This window comes from Gossypium hirsutum, chromosome A13 (genome assembly GCF_007990345.1).
Source record: "Gossypium hirsutum isolate 1008001.06 chromosome A13, Gossypium_hirsutum_v2.1, whole genome shotgun sequence".
Taxonomy (NCBI): Eukaryota; Viridiplantae; Streptophyta; class Magnoliopsida; order Malvales; family Malvaceae; genus Gossypium; species Gossypium hirsutum.
The window spans coordinates 32,068,246-32,084,091 of record NC_053436.1 but is presented as its reverse complement, the minus strand read 5'-3'; the positions used below and the strand labels follow the sequence as shown (position 1 = coordinate 32,084,091).

Genomic DNA, 15,846 nt, shown 5'->3' with positions numbered 1-15,846 from the left:
GTCAGAATAGTAGGAGGAATGTTATGAGTATTTCATAAACTGTGTTTTGGTTATAGTCTGTTATAGGCTGCTGCATGTATTAAATACGTCTGTAATCCTTAAACTCATTAATGTGAAAGAAATCTCTTTGTTAAGTTCTTTCAATACTTCAACACTTCTAATCATCTTATAAGCAAACCTTGCTTAAACTTTAAAGTAACATAAAAATGCAAAAGAACAAGTTAATCAACATCATATAAAGCCTGGTCGTTATGCTAAATGCAAATCTAAACAATATTTTAATGGCATTTTCATCGTTTTTTTAAGCTGAAAACATCCAAAGATATAATTTAATTTATTCTTGTAATTATCAACTTGGCATGTAATTTATTTTCTTATAGATTATATTGTCATCACTTTCTCATAATCCATATCATTACAAGAAAAAGTAAACATCATTCACATGAAATATATTTAATATATTTAAGGGATCATATTATATAATCGTGTTTGGAATCGTGTCGGACATGTATTATTTTTTCTGTTTACCACAGCTCATCTCTCGAACCTCATTGTGGCTTATGGGAAAAGCACACCTGACCTCTAAGGACAAGGGAGAGCTAGTGGACATATATTATTTTTTATGACTAAGGAGATTCTAGGAAGCTCTTGAAATATGTAACTGAGTTGTTAAGGTATCTGGTGAGATTTTCAGTACGGTCCACAAAATATTGACCAAATCTCGAAGAGAATCCAGCAGTCCATTCCCAGCATAGACCATACAAAATACCCTTTTAACATTGCAACCATCTTCACTGCATCATAATGTTAGTAACCCAAATCAAATATAGGTGTCAGGATACAGGTACTTCAAAAAAAATGAAAAATCGGTAACATATGGTACACGTAAAGGGCATAGTTAACGTACTAGATAGCGGCAAGGAGGTTAGTTAAGTACTCAGTGTGATACTTGATTCTTAACCAATCCTTGAGAGCATCTTCAATTGGGGTTATGTTATTTGTATCATCCACTCCTATAATAAAATCACAAAAGAATAGCAATTTAGCTGTTCATGGTATGGTAATGGCTGAATAAAAATGGATTATTGAAGAACTAATAACACCCTGTGTATATGCCATTTTGATACGGGGTTGCGCGCGGACCAAGATCGAGTTGCCAAGTCACGAGAAACTCCTACGAAAACCCTAAACAATTAGATCTGAAACGAAACAGAAAAATTAAAAGATTAAAACTTTGAATTTCCAGATCTGAAATAAAATCCCCAAATCAGCAAAGAATCAAATTGAGAATAGAAATAAGTGTTAGGGTTCTTGAAACCCTCAAGGAGATTGTGATTCTGCCCAATTGAACACCAAGATAGTTTTTCCCAAATTTCGACAATCTAATTTCACCCAAAAAGAGTATGGAAAAACCCTAGAAATTGGGGATTTTTGGGCTGATTCCTTAATATAGAAAAAGGCTGAAAACACAATAAGAACAGAAAATAGATTAGATAATGATTCAGCACAAGTAGAAATAAAGAAAGAATTGACAGTAAGAAATTGAAAGATAAGTCCTAAGAAGCCTTGAAATCTCGAAAGATCTCACAACTCCCTTCAAACGGCTCTAATCTCCCCTCCAAAGAATATCAATGGCAAGAAGAAGGTTGAATATGGCTCCCACAATCAAAAAGATTGTTAAAACAACTTCTAAAGAAAACTCAAGAGAAAATCCTTGAAGAACTCAAAGAAAATTCTGCTCTCAACAAATCTGAAATTTTAATAATAATGATAAGTGTTTAACAAGGTGGACAGCCATGCCTTTAAATAGGCCTTATAACTAGTCCTAATCTAATTAGAAAACTAAAATAAAAAAAACTCCTAATTATTTTAATATGGAAATTCGGTCAAAGGTCATTTTATCTAGGACTCTTGGACTGAATATTGACATAAAAATTTAAACTAAGTAAATAAATAAATAAATAAATAAAAATAAAAATAAAACTTTACAACTTGGGCCACTTTGACAATTTGGCCTGATTTTCAACTAAGTATGGATGGATTTCTTGATTGGGCTGGGAATTTGCTTATTGGGCCTCGCCTTCAAGAATTTGGGCTTTTGTGACTCGTATCATTCCCCCCTTCCTCAAAAAGATTCGTCCTCGAATCTAAAAAATCAAATGAACTCGACTTTCCTCTATCGAACGGGACTAATGGCAATTGAGTCCACTGAAAAGAATAGCCATGAGATAATAAATAGCAACGGAAATAAGCTTGTAGTCCAATCATAAGCATAATAGAACAGGTATAACGCATGTGAATGGACAGATTCAGATTACCATGCAAACAATCTAATTTACTCACCACTGCCTCGTCAAATATTTGAAACAAAGATGGACATGTTTTAAGGCATTCAGTCGTCTCACATTGTTCCCACAAACCATGAATAAATTGCGAGTAATAAATCAAATGGTAAACATAATCGTCACAAGTAGGTATTTGAAAAGATTCACATGGTTCACAGAGTTGCATAATCATACCATGCATTAATCGACGGTCTATAGATTCACTCACACATGCATTATCAAAAACAAGAATCTTTTTATCAACCATCAAAACAGATAGATCATCAATAAATAAAATAGGACAGTCAAGCACGTTTCGATCTAAGTGTTCATCAACACGATCTTTATCACTATCCGAGGAGTACAAAAGTGTTTCAAAGGTTTCAAGCATCTTACCTCGATAAGCAGAAGAATAAGGGTCGATTTTACCTTTTTCATTTAAAACAAACCTTCGCTCATCGGGGGCATAGTGTAGTCGAATCTCCGTTGTTGAGTTAACCTTTGTCAAATGGAACTCAAACTTCATGTACAACCACATAAACTGTTTAAGGCACGAATATAAATTGAAAACAAATTTGGAAAATTTCGTTACCTTATTCTCCAAAACAGATTTGGACAAATTCGAGGATTTTACACAAGGTAAATCAAGAGAATAACAAATCACGCTTCTTTTCGTAATGACTTTATCAACCACAATCGAAGAGTAACAATTAATCGGATCAAAATGAGGGGATCTTTTAAGAACTAAGTCACCAAAAGTTTTATCAATAATTTTCAAATCTGCACTAGACTCGGTTTCTAAAATTTTCTTACCTCGCTTACCTTCGGGATCATGTAGTGTGATTTCATCTTTGCTTAAGTTGATCGTATGAAAGCGTCTTTCATTTGAGAGGTATTGAAGTTGAAAGTTATCTTTCGATCTTTCGGGAACCTGAAAAGTAGCAACACAAGAAAAATTCATATCTTGGTTAGTGGAAACATTCCTCACTACCCTTTCCACGTCTTTTTCTTTTGTTTCTTTTTCTAATTCATTTTCTCTTCTTTCTTCAATTTCTTTTTCACTCTCAATCTCTTTTTGCTCTTTTTCATTCTCTTTTTCTTTTTCCTCACTTGTTTTAACAGAATTTTTCAGTTTGATTTGGTCCTCATGGACTTGTTCCAGAGTGAGCGGCACTAAGGTGAGTTTCTTTCCTTGATGCTTGAAAGAATACCTATTGGTACGACCATCGTGAGTGACTTTTCGATCCAGTTGTCACGGTTCTCCTAGCAACAAATGGCAGGCTTGAATAGGCATTACGTCGCACACAACTTCGTCTTGATACTTACCGATAGAAAAGGCGATGCGCACTTGTTGAGTGACCCTAAATTGGCCTTCGTTGCTAAGCCCTTGTAGTTGATAAGGTTGTGGATGCTTGGTAGTGGTTAAGCAAAGCTTTTCCACCATCGTCGTGCTGGCTATGTTCGAGCAACTTTCACCATCAATAATAACTCTACAAAGCTTACCTTGTACGTGGCAGCGAGTATGAAAGAGATGTCCTCGTTGCTGCTCGCTCTTTGGTTTTGCCAAAGATGATTGTCCATGATCATGACAATCATCATCCATTCTAGGGACACGTTGAGGGTTGCACCTATGGGGCTGGTTATCCCTATCTTCCTTAATTGGATCTCGATATTGATGTTTTTGATTCACTCGTACCTCATTCAAAGTAGTATTCAATGCTTGAAGTGTAGCATTTATTTGTGTGATTGCAGCAGTATGTCTGTCTAACTGTTGTTGGACTTTCATAAGTGCATCATTATTATCACCTTTAGACATCTTCAAAACCTGTAAAAAATAAACACTCAACACTCAAAAATAAAAGTTAGCAAACCTCACCATTAATCACTCAAAAAGAAAAATCAAATTCTCAATGAGGTCGAATTCAATCTTATGAGTTCTTTATCAGAGTTTATATCAACCAATTAGAGAGTGTGAACCAAACTACCAAAGAATCCTAATTTGCACTAGGATGCCAAAAACTGACGAGACACCAAGTGATTCGTGTTGCACCGAGGAAGGATTGTGCACACGTTTAAATCCTACTAACACAAGAAACAAGAAGGTGTTAGATATTTTAAAAGGATAATAAAAAGCAAACAAATGAAAACCTACAGCTAAGAATCAATAAAAATTGCTGAAAACAGAAAACCCGAAAAACTGTGGAGTAACTTGACAACTTCGTTTGAGGTGTTCCTGATCTCAAAAAATCACAAAATTAAATCTCGAATGTCCTTAAATATTTAATTTTTGATCTGGAAAGTTTGGGAACCAAACTCAACCCGCTGAATTTTTTTAAAATTTTTATTGGATTTCGTCTTTTTTTTGATTTTTTTGACTTTTTGACTGATTTTTTTGCGGGAATAATTTTTTTATATTCAATCACAGTGCCAAACACATGTATGTAAAATTTCAGATCAATCGGACAACGTTTACCCACTCAAATGAATTTTTTTGAATAATTTTTCTGGGTAAAACTGCTGTTTATGCTTTAAAAAATAGAGATCAGTTTAGAAATCAACCAAGAACACCCAAAACGCCCAAAATCTGATACCAAATGATACGGGGTTGCGCGCGGACCAAGATCGAGTTGCCAAGTCACGAGAAACTCCTACGAAAACCCTAAACAATTAGATCTGAAACGAAACAGAAAAATTAAAAGATTAGAACTTTGAATTTCCAGATCTGAAATAAAATCCCCAAATCAGCAAAGAATCAAATTGAGAATAGAAATAAGTGTTAGGGTTCTTGAAACCCTCAAGGAGATTGTGATTCTGCCCAATTGAACACCAAGATAGTTTTTCCCAAATTTCGACAATCTAATTTCACCCAAAAAGAGTATGGAAAAACCCTAGAAATTGGGGATTTTTGGGCTGATTCCTTAAGATAGAAAAAGGCTGAAAACACAATAAGAACAGAAAATAGATTAGATAATGATTCAGCACAAGTAGAAATAAAGAAAGAATTGACAGTAAGAAATTGAAAGATAAGTCCTAAGAAGCCTTGAAATCTCGAAAGATCTCACAACTCCCTTCAAACGGCTCTAATCTCCCCTCCAAAGAATATCAATGGCAAGAAGAAGGTTGAATATGGCTCCCACAATCAAAAAGATTGTTAAAACAACTTCTAAAGAAAACTCAAGAGAAAATCCTTGAAGAACTCAAAGAAAATTCTGCTCTCAACAAATCTGAAATTTTAATAATAATGATAAGTGTTTAACAAGGTGGACAGCCATGCCTTTAAATAGGCCTTATAACTAGTCCTAATCTAATTAGAAAACTAAAATAAAAAAAACTCCTAATTATTTTAATATGGAAATTCGGTCAAAGGTCATTTTATCTAGGACTCTTGGACTGAATATTGACATAAAAATTTAAACTAAGTAAATAAATAAATAAATAAATAAAAATAAAAATAAAACTTTACAACTTGGGCCACTTTGACAATTTGGCCTGATTTTCAACTAAGTATGGATGGATTTCTTGATTGGGCTGGGAATTTGCTTATTGGGCCTCGCCTTCAAGAATTTGGGCTTTTGTGACTCGTATCACATTTGCTGTGAGAATGATTAGAGGGTTTTCATACTTCTCCTTGATTTATTTCATTACACTTCTTATGCCATAAGGTACGATGTATAACCATTCAGAATTTGCCTGCAATGAAGAAACGATATCGGATCGAATGAACCAAATAGATTAACAAGTATGAAGAATAGTATCGTAATCGGTTGCTCCCGAAATGATAGACGAAAGTTCGACTTGTATACCCTTCCTCTTATTTGCTTCCCATCTTTGAAAGCTGCGTATGATATCTTCATTCTTGTAATTAACTATGCAATACAACTACAGTTCGGAAATGTTAATGTGTTCTTAAGGGACGTAGTTTACTTACGTATAGCAAAGGCATTGGCATCTGATATACAGTCATTAAGGTAATCGAAATCCGAATTAGTTGCATTTCCCCTTGCATAATATGTAGTAAAATGATTGATGCCAACAAAATCTCCTACATTGGTTCTAATTGAGCTCGGATAATCTCCGAAGAACAATGGGTCAAGAAACCAGCCAAGCTGAAAATCTTGGGCTCTTTGAGCTGCTTCTGTGTTTGCTGTTGCATTGTCTGTGGTTCATACCACTTAGCATCCAGTGGTATCCCAATTAATCCATTTTGTTTATCTTGCATACAGACAATTTCTCTTAGATGTTAGTTTAGTTTGTAGATAATGTGAAGTTACCAATGTTGCCTGCATAGGCACGGACCGAAGCAAACCGAACAGCTGTTTCATGTTTGCATTAGACAAAAACCAACCTGAAAGTAACCCCAATTTCTTACCTTGTAGTTTCTCCTATAAATATCTACGGCTGTTGCATGAGACTGGATGGCATATTGGGCAACTATGTAGGGCTCAGTTGTTGGGTCTCCAACCTTGCTCAACACCGACGAGCGGTGCCCCGGTGCATGGTTTCCCTTATAATAGCCTTGTATGGCGAACGTATGAGGTTCGTTAAATGTGATCCAGTGCTTCACCCTGTCACCAAATTTCTCAAAACATGTCTCAGTGAACAAAGCAAAGTCCTTCCTGAAAATGTATACAGTCATGTTCGTTACTCCTAAAGATTCAGAACATGAATATATAGATGATCTGCAACGATCAATTCGTGTGTAAGAAGGTTCTTTACCTAATGTGGCCGTCAACCCATCCACCGTACTTGTCCTCCAATGCTTGAGGGAGATCCTAATGGAAAAGGGTCACGTATGGTTTAATTCCTGCATCATAACACACAATAAAAAATGCTTCTATATTAATTATAGCATTGATGAAATTATTGTAATGATCAACACACCTGCTTGATTGATTTCTCCTGTACCAGCCGTTCCAAGAAAAGAAACACAAGTTGTTGCAAAATTTTCACCACTTTTTTTGATCTCTTACATGATAAAAGCTATGAGTGCAAGTGAAATTGGCAAGCTCACTAGGGAATATCCTAGATACCAAGCGATTGAAATCCTATAAGCATCCGCCCCCATTTCTTTCAACAGTTGCATATCTTCCTGTTTTCCGGGCAACGAAATCAATCTCGTGTCATTCGTGTTTTAGGGATGTGAAAAACCATCGAAAAAAGAAGTATCCGATGAAGAAATCGAATATCGGAATATGAACGGTTGTGATGATCATCACTTACAGTATAGCGGTGGTATTGATCCAGAGCAACATCAGCATTGCTATCATCTGCTATATTCCCTGTAACATAACATAAGGTTAAATGCTTAATGATCCTATATACATGTATGAATGCATACATACATACATATACTGCATTATTCAAGAATCATGGTATGATAAATTAATTTTTTTTTCTTTTTATGTTGTTTTAACTTTTTTTTGTCATTATTTTCTGCTTCTCCCTTATTTTCCTCCCTTCTCTATTTCTTTTAAAGTAATTTTTCTATATTTTTTATTTATTAAAATTAGTCCCTATACTTTTATCTTTTTTGAACAATTTTTCTTTTTTGAGTAAAGCGAGCTTAAGGACTAATTTTAATAAATAAAAAATATAAAAAAATATGTTAAAATAAATGAAGAAAAAAGAAAAAAATAGAGAGAAAAGCAGAAGTGAATGAAAAAAAGAAGTTAAAAGATCATAAAAAAAATTAAATTACTCAAAATGAAAAAAATATAAGGACTAATTATAGAATTTAACCTAAAATTTTCACTTGAAATGATGAATTAACGTATTATCACATCAGCTTACCGTTACACCATTAACAAAAATTAACGGCTCAGTGACTAAAAATAACATAAGTGACTAAAATATATCATGAGGGAAATAAAGTGTCTATTTTGATAGTTTACCCTTTCCCTTCTATCAGAGGCTGTGATTAATTTTCAATAATAAACCAATGTGTTTAACTCAAGAGAAAAAAAAACAGCCTGGAAAGCAGAAGAGAATGCCCCCAAAACGAAGCCTTCTAAGGTACTGGCTCTGCTAATATGCTGGGAAAACCCAGCCTGGAATCCCAAGGCTAATAATAATGTAATAATGGGACGAATTGGGTTTAATTATTATTACTTATAAGGAAAGATGAGAAAATGGAAACATGAAAAAAAAATATGGGTTGGATTGTCAAGGAAATAAGCAAAAAAAAAAAAAAAAAGATTGTTGTAACTAGTGCTAAATGATACAATGACGATAGCTCACATCATGAGAAGTATAAAAAGCTGTTAGAGTGAGAGTAGTTCACATTGTAGATGATGTGTAGAGCTATTGGAACAAGATTTTAGAAGTGTAGAGGTTATATTTTAACAAAGTGTAGGCACTACGTGGGTTGTTTGTCCTTCTCTCGTGCCTCGGTGTTGATAAGGGGTGTTTATAGAAAAAAGCTGGCTGGGCATGGGTCCCAGCCATTGAGTCTCCTACTCCATAAATGCAAGGAGTAGAGTGACAGATGTTAGTTGAGAGCATTGTTTGAATTGTTTTGAAGGTATTGGATGAGACACTTATTAAATTGGGAAGTGATGAATTAATGATTGATGAGTGTATGGCCCAAATTTTGCCCGTGGCCCAATAAACCAAATAAATAAATATTAAACCCAAACTTAATACCTAACCTTAGCCCAATTAGCCCAATACCCAAAACAAAAAAAAAAAAGAAAAGAAAAAGAAACCCTAAATCACCTAATCCCACTACTTTAGTTGTATTGATAAGTGCAAATAGCACTTCTCCATCACTCCATGCCTGCAAAAGAAGACAAAAAAAGGGCAATAAAAAAAACAATAGAAAATGAAATTCTTTGTATTTTTTTTCTTTGGATTTTGGGCTAAAAAGAGCCGTATGTTCATTGTAACAAGAGAGAGGGGGAATTGGAGAGAGGAATCTATTGTATTTTGGAGAGAAGAGATTTTTTTTTAGATTCAAGAGGGGATTTTTTTTTTTTTTTGAGATTCAAGAACAAAAAATCAGTATATCAATAGCAATCAAAAAGGTTCAAAGGGTTTCATTATATTCACTCCAATCATAGTAAGAAATAAGGGATAGAATCAAAGCTGCGCGTTTTGGGTCAAAGGGCTATTGTCCGTTTTAGTCCTTCCTGGTTATTTGCGTGTGCGAATTAATCCCCTCTTCTTTTATTTATTACGGATTTGCCCCAAAATATTGCTCTCAGATTCGATTATGTCCTTCCTATTATTTTTTTATTGTTTCTGTTTACCTTATTTATATTATTATGTTTGCATTTATCTCTTATTTCATTCTAATGCTAGTATTATTAGCACTTCTATTGTTTTTACTATTAATTAATGTATGTTTATTATATATGTACGTATGTACATTTCTATATATAAGTATTATTTTTATTACGTCATTTTAATATTACTATTATATCATATTTACTTTCTGCATTTTATTTATTATTATTATTATTATTATTATATATTAGTGTATATTTTTATGTACATATATGTATGTATATACTTTTATATATAGCATTGTTTTTTTAAATTTAATATTTTTATTTGCTCTTTGTATTTCTATATTATTATTATTATTATTATTATTATTATATGGTAGTGTGTATTTGCATTATATGTATATATATATTGATATATAGTATTATTTTTGTTTACTTTACTTTAATATTATTATTACCTTCATTCCATTATTATTATTACTATTATTATATTTTACTATCATTATTTTTCATACGTATATATGCTAGTGTTTATATTATTATTACTATAACTACTATATATTTTTTTACTACTCTATTATGTATTACTAATATATTATTACTACTATTGTTACTGTTATTATCATCACTTGTTATTCTCATCACTATTATTATAATTTATCATTGTTACTTATTATTTTACTATTATTATCTAATATATCATCATTATCATTATTTTCATTATAACTTAATAGATTATTATTATTATTATTATTAGCATTACTTTTATTACTATTATTTAATATATTATTTTTACTATTATCGTCATATTGTTACTATTACTATTATATTTTTAGGTTATTATATCTTTTACTATCATTATTGTTGTATTTTTCTATTATTGTTATTATATTTTCCTTTATTTTTGTATTTACTTATACGTTATTATTTTATATTAACTAATTTGATAACTGTATATTTTTTAGCATATTTATTTTATTTACATATCATTACTTTTATTATTATTTCATCATCTATTCTATTTATAGTTTTTTTAAATAATTTCAAACATTTAGCTTATTCATTATTTCCCTTTCTTATTATTTATTCGACCCATTTATCTTACCTTCGTATTTATCGTTAGTATTCATATTTGTGTTTATGTTTATCCTGTTATAGTTATCAGTTTTTATTTGTTATGCATTCTTTATTATCTCGTTTCATTACGAATTTAGGTTTTATCCAACCCGATAGTGATTCTTTCACTGAAGTAAATATTTCGTATTTGGTAATCTGAGACAATCGTGCCCTAACTTACTGGATTTCGATTTTTTTTTCTCTCACGTTTAACCTAAATAACGGCATATTCTTTTAAATCATAATACGAGTGTTAAATAAAATACTTACTCTCTGATATTTGAGGTGTTGTGTCCTAACTCACTGGATATGACATCTTATTACCTCGAGATAAGATTTTTTTTTGCAAATAAGGCGATGCTTGGTGTTTGGAAATTTCGAGAAAGTAGTGCCCTAACTTATTGGGTTGCCACTTTTCTCGTTGAATTCGAATAATTAAGCACCCTTCTAAGTTTTTTAAAGGTTTTCTAAATGCAAGCCAGTATCTTGAAATTTCAAAGCAATATGCCCTAACTTATTGAATATAGCATTTTGCTGTTTCGAGATAGGAATTTCAAAAAAGGTTAACTTAATGTCAATACTTTGACGCGAGTGAATCCCAATTTTCAAAGTTAAAATATTTTAAAGGGGACTACATCTTAATTTTTTTCTTTTTTAAATTTCCGTCATTAAAGACATTGGATAATCAATTAGGTACCAATTTTTTGGGCGTTACGAGGGTGCTAATCCTTCCTCGTACGTAACCGACTTCCGAACCCGTTCTTTTATTTCGTGGACCAAAACTAATTATTTTAGAATAAAATGTTTTAAAGGTGATCCAATCACACCTAAAAAGATTGGTGGCGACTCCCGTTTTCGTTTTTTAAAATCAGTTCTCATTTTTTCAAAACTCGATTTGAAAATGGTTTCGACAATGAATACTATAAAGAACTCTTCCTCATATATATTCTTTGAATTGTATAGACCCATCTATTGTGTCAGATGTGTAGGAGAGGCATTCTCCTAACGAGGTCACAAGCCTGGCTTCACCAAGTTCATATAGTCTTTGGGTTGTTTGCTAAGGGGTGCTAAGGTAACGGTATAATAATTGTCACTATACAAAAGGCAGCTTTGAGTTACTTAACTTGAGTCAATTTGTTGACAAGGCTCACTAGGGATCCTAGGAGATTACAACTATGTTAGCCTTGCGATGTTTGCCACCATGTCATTATAGGTATGACTTCTTGGTTCGATTGGGAGTGTAGTGCATGAGTGAAGCGATTGTCGATGGAATGGTTTTTTTTCTCTCTTTGCTCATGCTTGAAGCAGATTTTTATGTACCCCTTCATCCTTGGTTTACAAAGACTAATTGTACCATGTTGCCCCGGATAGTTGTCTAAGGTATCTTGGCATCTATTTTATATTTCTTGCGCTGTAAGAAACGTTAAGAGGAACCTCTTCAAATAATTTTAGGAATTTATTTACCCTTACTTTTAAGGGTTGTTTTAACGTGAGTCAATTTTAATCGTGTGATAGCGATGACTTTAAAGCGTACCAATTTTTCAAAACCAAGGAAATTAAGTTTGGCAAGGTATGGTCTTTGAATAATTTTTGTAAGTTTTTCTTTAACGAGTGTAGCTCTAATAGTGTAACCCTATCAATATTGTCTGATTAGCCTTTGAAAGAAGTATTAAGTTAGGTTGATTCCTTAGGCGGAATGTTTAGATGGAGCATTAAGCCCAATGAGTTTGGTTTAGATTATTTGCCAAGAAAGAGAATAAAAATGCGACGTTAGTAGATTTTGTTGCAGAATGCTCTTTTACTGCTCAATCAACTTCCTTATAGTCCATCTCATACCGTTGATCCTGAGCTTTCCATGTGGACCGCTCATCCTTAAAGAGAATTTCAGGGGCAAGCATAATTTTGGTTGATCCACATGGAAGGAGTAGGCAATATGGCTTAACTTTTGAATTCCCCCCCTCCAACAATGTCGTTGAGTACGACACTCTTATATGTCCAAGTTGTAGTTGATGCATTAACATCATGTCAACCGGTTGCAACTATGTGATAGTGTCACGGACCGCAGTTCAAAGCCCGTGACAAGCGCACCAAATGCATCCAATGGAGGTCTGTTGCTCAGATGGGGATCATTTGGCCTACGAGAACTGGCCCGATTCAAAGAGCTGTTGGACAGGTCTGTCACATTGAAGCCTGATGGGCCCGATAATGAAGATAGGACTAAGTAGTCTTAGAAGTTCTAATTGTACACAACTTCTAATTCTGTAAAGTTAGAGTCCTAATTGAATACAGCTTTTAATTGTAGCCATCGGTTTTGGGGGAGCTCAACTATAAATAGAGAGCCTCCCCCTCATTTGTACTCACTCCTGAATTGTTTCATTATTCTTTGTGAATAAGAATTGAGAGCATTTACTCAAACTTTTCTCTCAAGCGTTCTTGCTTTTGTTCATCTTTCAAAGATCGTTCTTAATTCGTTCTTCCGCTGTTCTTCGTGAAAACTTTAAGGGAATTCTGTTGAATCCTTTATTGTTGCGAGTTGAGCTGACTTAGGCGTTTTTACGGTTGAATCCATTATCGGTGGAAGTTAGGCTGACTTAGGCGTTTTTAAGCCAAGAAAACTGCCTAAGGCCGCACGGATGTGTGGGAAAACTCCAAGTCCGTGACAAGTGGTATCCGAGCCAAGGTTTGAACCAAGTAATATTCGAGTTGTTGGTTCAAAGGCACCGTTGGGATGTCGAAAGAAGAGTTTGAACAAAGGTGGGCGAGGAAGTCTTTGAGGGAGACAATATCGGCAGTAGAGGAACGTGTGGGTAAACTCGAGGGATCCATGGCGGATGTAAAGGAGGCACTCGATGGGGTCGAGGATCGCATAACAAACTGGGAGGAGCAGTCCAGAGACTATGTAAAGATGTCTCTTGATTCCACCATGGACAAGGTAAACGAGTTGTTTAATTCACACAGGGATAAGCTGTCGGAAAGGAATGATGCTCTCGAGGCCATGATGATGGCTTTGAAGGAGGAAACAATGGCCACGACGAAGGCTTTGAGCACAAGAATAGAGGAGCTCGAGGGAGAGCTGTCCTTGTGTCAAGCAGCCGTGGGGAAAGGAGTGGCAAATGCAGCACTCAGTAATGAGGATGTCCCAAAGCCGAAAGAGTTTGTGGGGACAAGGTCTGCATGTGATGTGGACAATTTCTTGTGGAGGATGGAAAACTACTTCCGTGCCAAAGGCATCATGGAGGATGCGGTTAAGGTAAACACTGCTTCAATGTTTCTTACTGACATTGCGCTTTTATGGTGGCGAGGTAGGACCACAGATAAAAGGCAAGGTGAGATTGAGACGTGGCAAGAGTTCCAATGCGAGTTGAAGGGACAGTTTTACCCAGAATTTGCCGAGGAAGAAGCTCGGACAAAGTTGCAAGAGATAATGCAACGGGGCACAGTGAGGGAGTATGTTCAAGAGTTCAAGGAACTCATGCTCCAAATTTCAGATGTGACCGATGAAGAAGCATTGCTTGCTTTTCAAAAGGGATTGAAGCCGTGGGTCAGACAGGAGGTGGAACAAAGAGGTGTCTAAAAACTGTCAGAAGCCATGACGGTAGTTGAGTCCGTGGTGAAGCTTGGTCTAGGGAAAGACAAGCTTGGGTCTTCCAAATCCGATGGAAGGGGCGTATGTGAAATAGATCACAAGGAAGATAGAGTTAATGGCAATGAAAACGGCGACAATGGTGGTAATGGGAAACCACGAGTTGGGAAGAAGAAACCCAAGAGAAAAAGGGACAAGCTAAAATGCTTTCTCTGCGACGGTCCACACATGTTGAAGAAATGTCTGAAGAAATCCGCGCTTAAGGAGAAGCCGGTGGGTAAGGCCTTGGTACTTGGTTCGAGCACAAGGCGTGTCGAAGCCAAGGAGGCCGAAAGCGAAAAGAAGCTAGTGGAGTGCTTCTTGTGTCATGGTCCGCATAGGTTGCGGAAGTGTTCGAAGAAGTCTGTCATCGAGGGGAACGATGGAGCAGACAATGAGCCCAAGAAGCTTGGTTCGAGCAAAGGAAAAGGCGAAGCCAAGAGGGCAAAGAGGAGCAAAAAGAAGCAAGTTAAGTGCTTCTTGTGCCGTGGTCCGCATGAGTTGCGGAACTGTCCAAAGCAAGCCAGAGTCGAAAGAAACGCAACGTCTGAGCTTGGTGAGTCGTCGAAGGGGCTTCCACCCAAGGAAGAGGTGAGTTTGTCATCTAACTTAGCGGATAAAGTTGCGATGAAAACAGTGAAGCTGGGACCAATGAGGCTCAAGTTGAGTGAAGTATCAGAGTTAGCCGAGTCATCGACAAGGCTTCCACCTATGGGAAAGGTAGGTGGTGCATCAGACTTTAAAGGAAAAGAAGCGATGCATGTGGGACAGTTGACCAGAGTAAATGCGACGAGCAGGACGGCTCGAGTTAAGAAGCGACAGAAGCCGAGGCAAGAATCCCAAAGAAAGGGAAAGGCTAAGGCGACGAGACGAGACCGAGGCGAATCAAGTCAGTGCCATTCAGAAGTCGCAACGAGGGCGTTGCGAGAATGGGTGGGGGAGAATGTCACGGACCGCAGTTCAAAGCCCGTGACAAGCGCACCAAATGCATCCAATGGAGGTCTGTTGCTCAGATGGGGATCATTTGGCCTACGAGAACTGGCCCGATTCAAAGAGCTGTTGGACAGGTCTGTCACATTGAAGCCTGATGGGCCCGATAATGAAGATAGGACTAAGTAGTCTTAGAAGTTCTAATTGTACACAACTTCTAATTCTGTAAAGTTAGAGTCCTAATTGAATACAGCTTTTAATTGTAGCCATCGGTTTTGGGGGAGCTCAACTATAAATAGAGAGCCTCCCCCTCATTTGTACTCACTCCTGAATTGTTTCATTATTCTTTGTGAATAAGAATTGAGAGCATTTACTCAAACTTTTCTCTCAAGCGCTCTTGCTTTTGTTCATCTTTCAAAGATCGTTCTTAATTCGTTCTTCCGCTGTTCTTCGTGAAAAATTTAAGGGAATTCTGTTGAATCCTTTATTGTTGCGAGTTGAGCTGACTTAGGCGTTTTTACGGTTGAATCCATTATTGGTGGAAGTTAGGCTGACTTAGGCGTTTTTAAGCCAAGAAAACTGCCTAAGGCCGCACGGATGTGTGGGAAAACTCCAAGTCCGTGACAAT

The 15,846-nt window shown here is 35.6% G+C and overlaps 1 pseudogene; it reads right to left on the bottom strand.

Moving 5' to 3' along the window:
- Positions 1 to 637: 637 nt before the first annotated feature.
- LOC107895476 (beta-glucosidase 40-like) lies at positions 638 to 7,697 on the bottom strand (annotated as a pseudogene).
- Between the last annotated feature and the right edge of the window lie 8,149 nt (positions 7,698 to 15,846).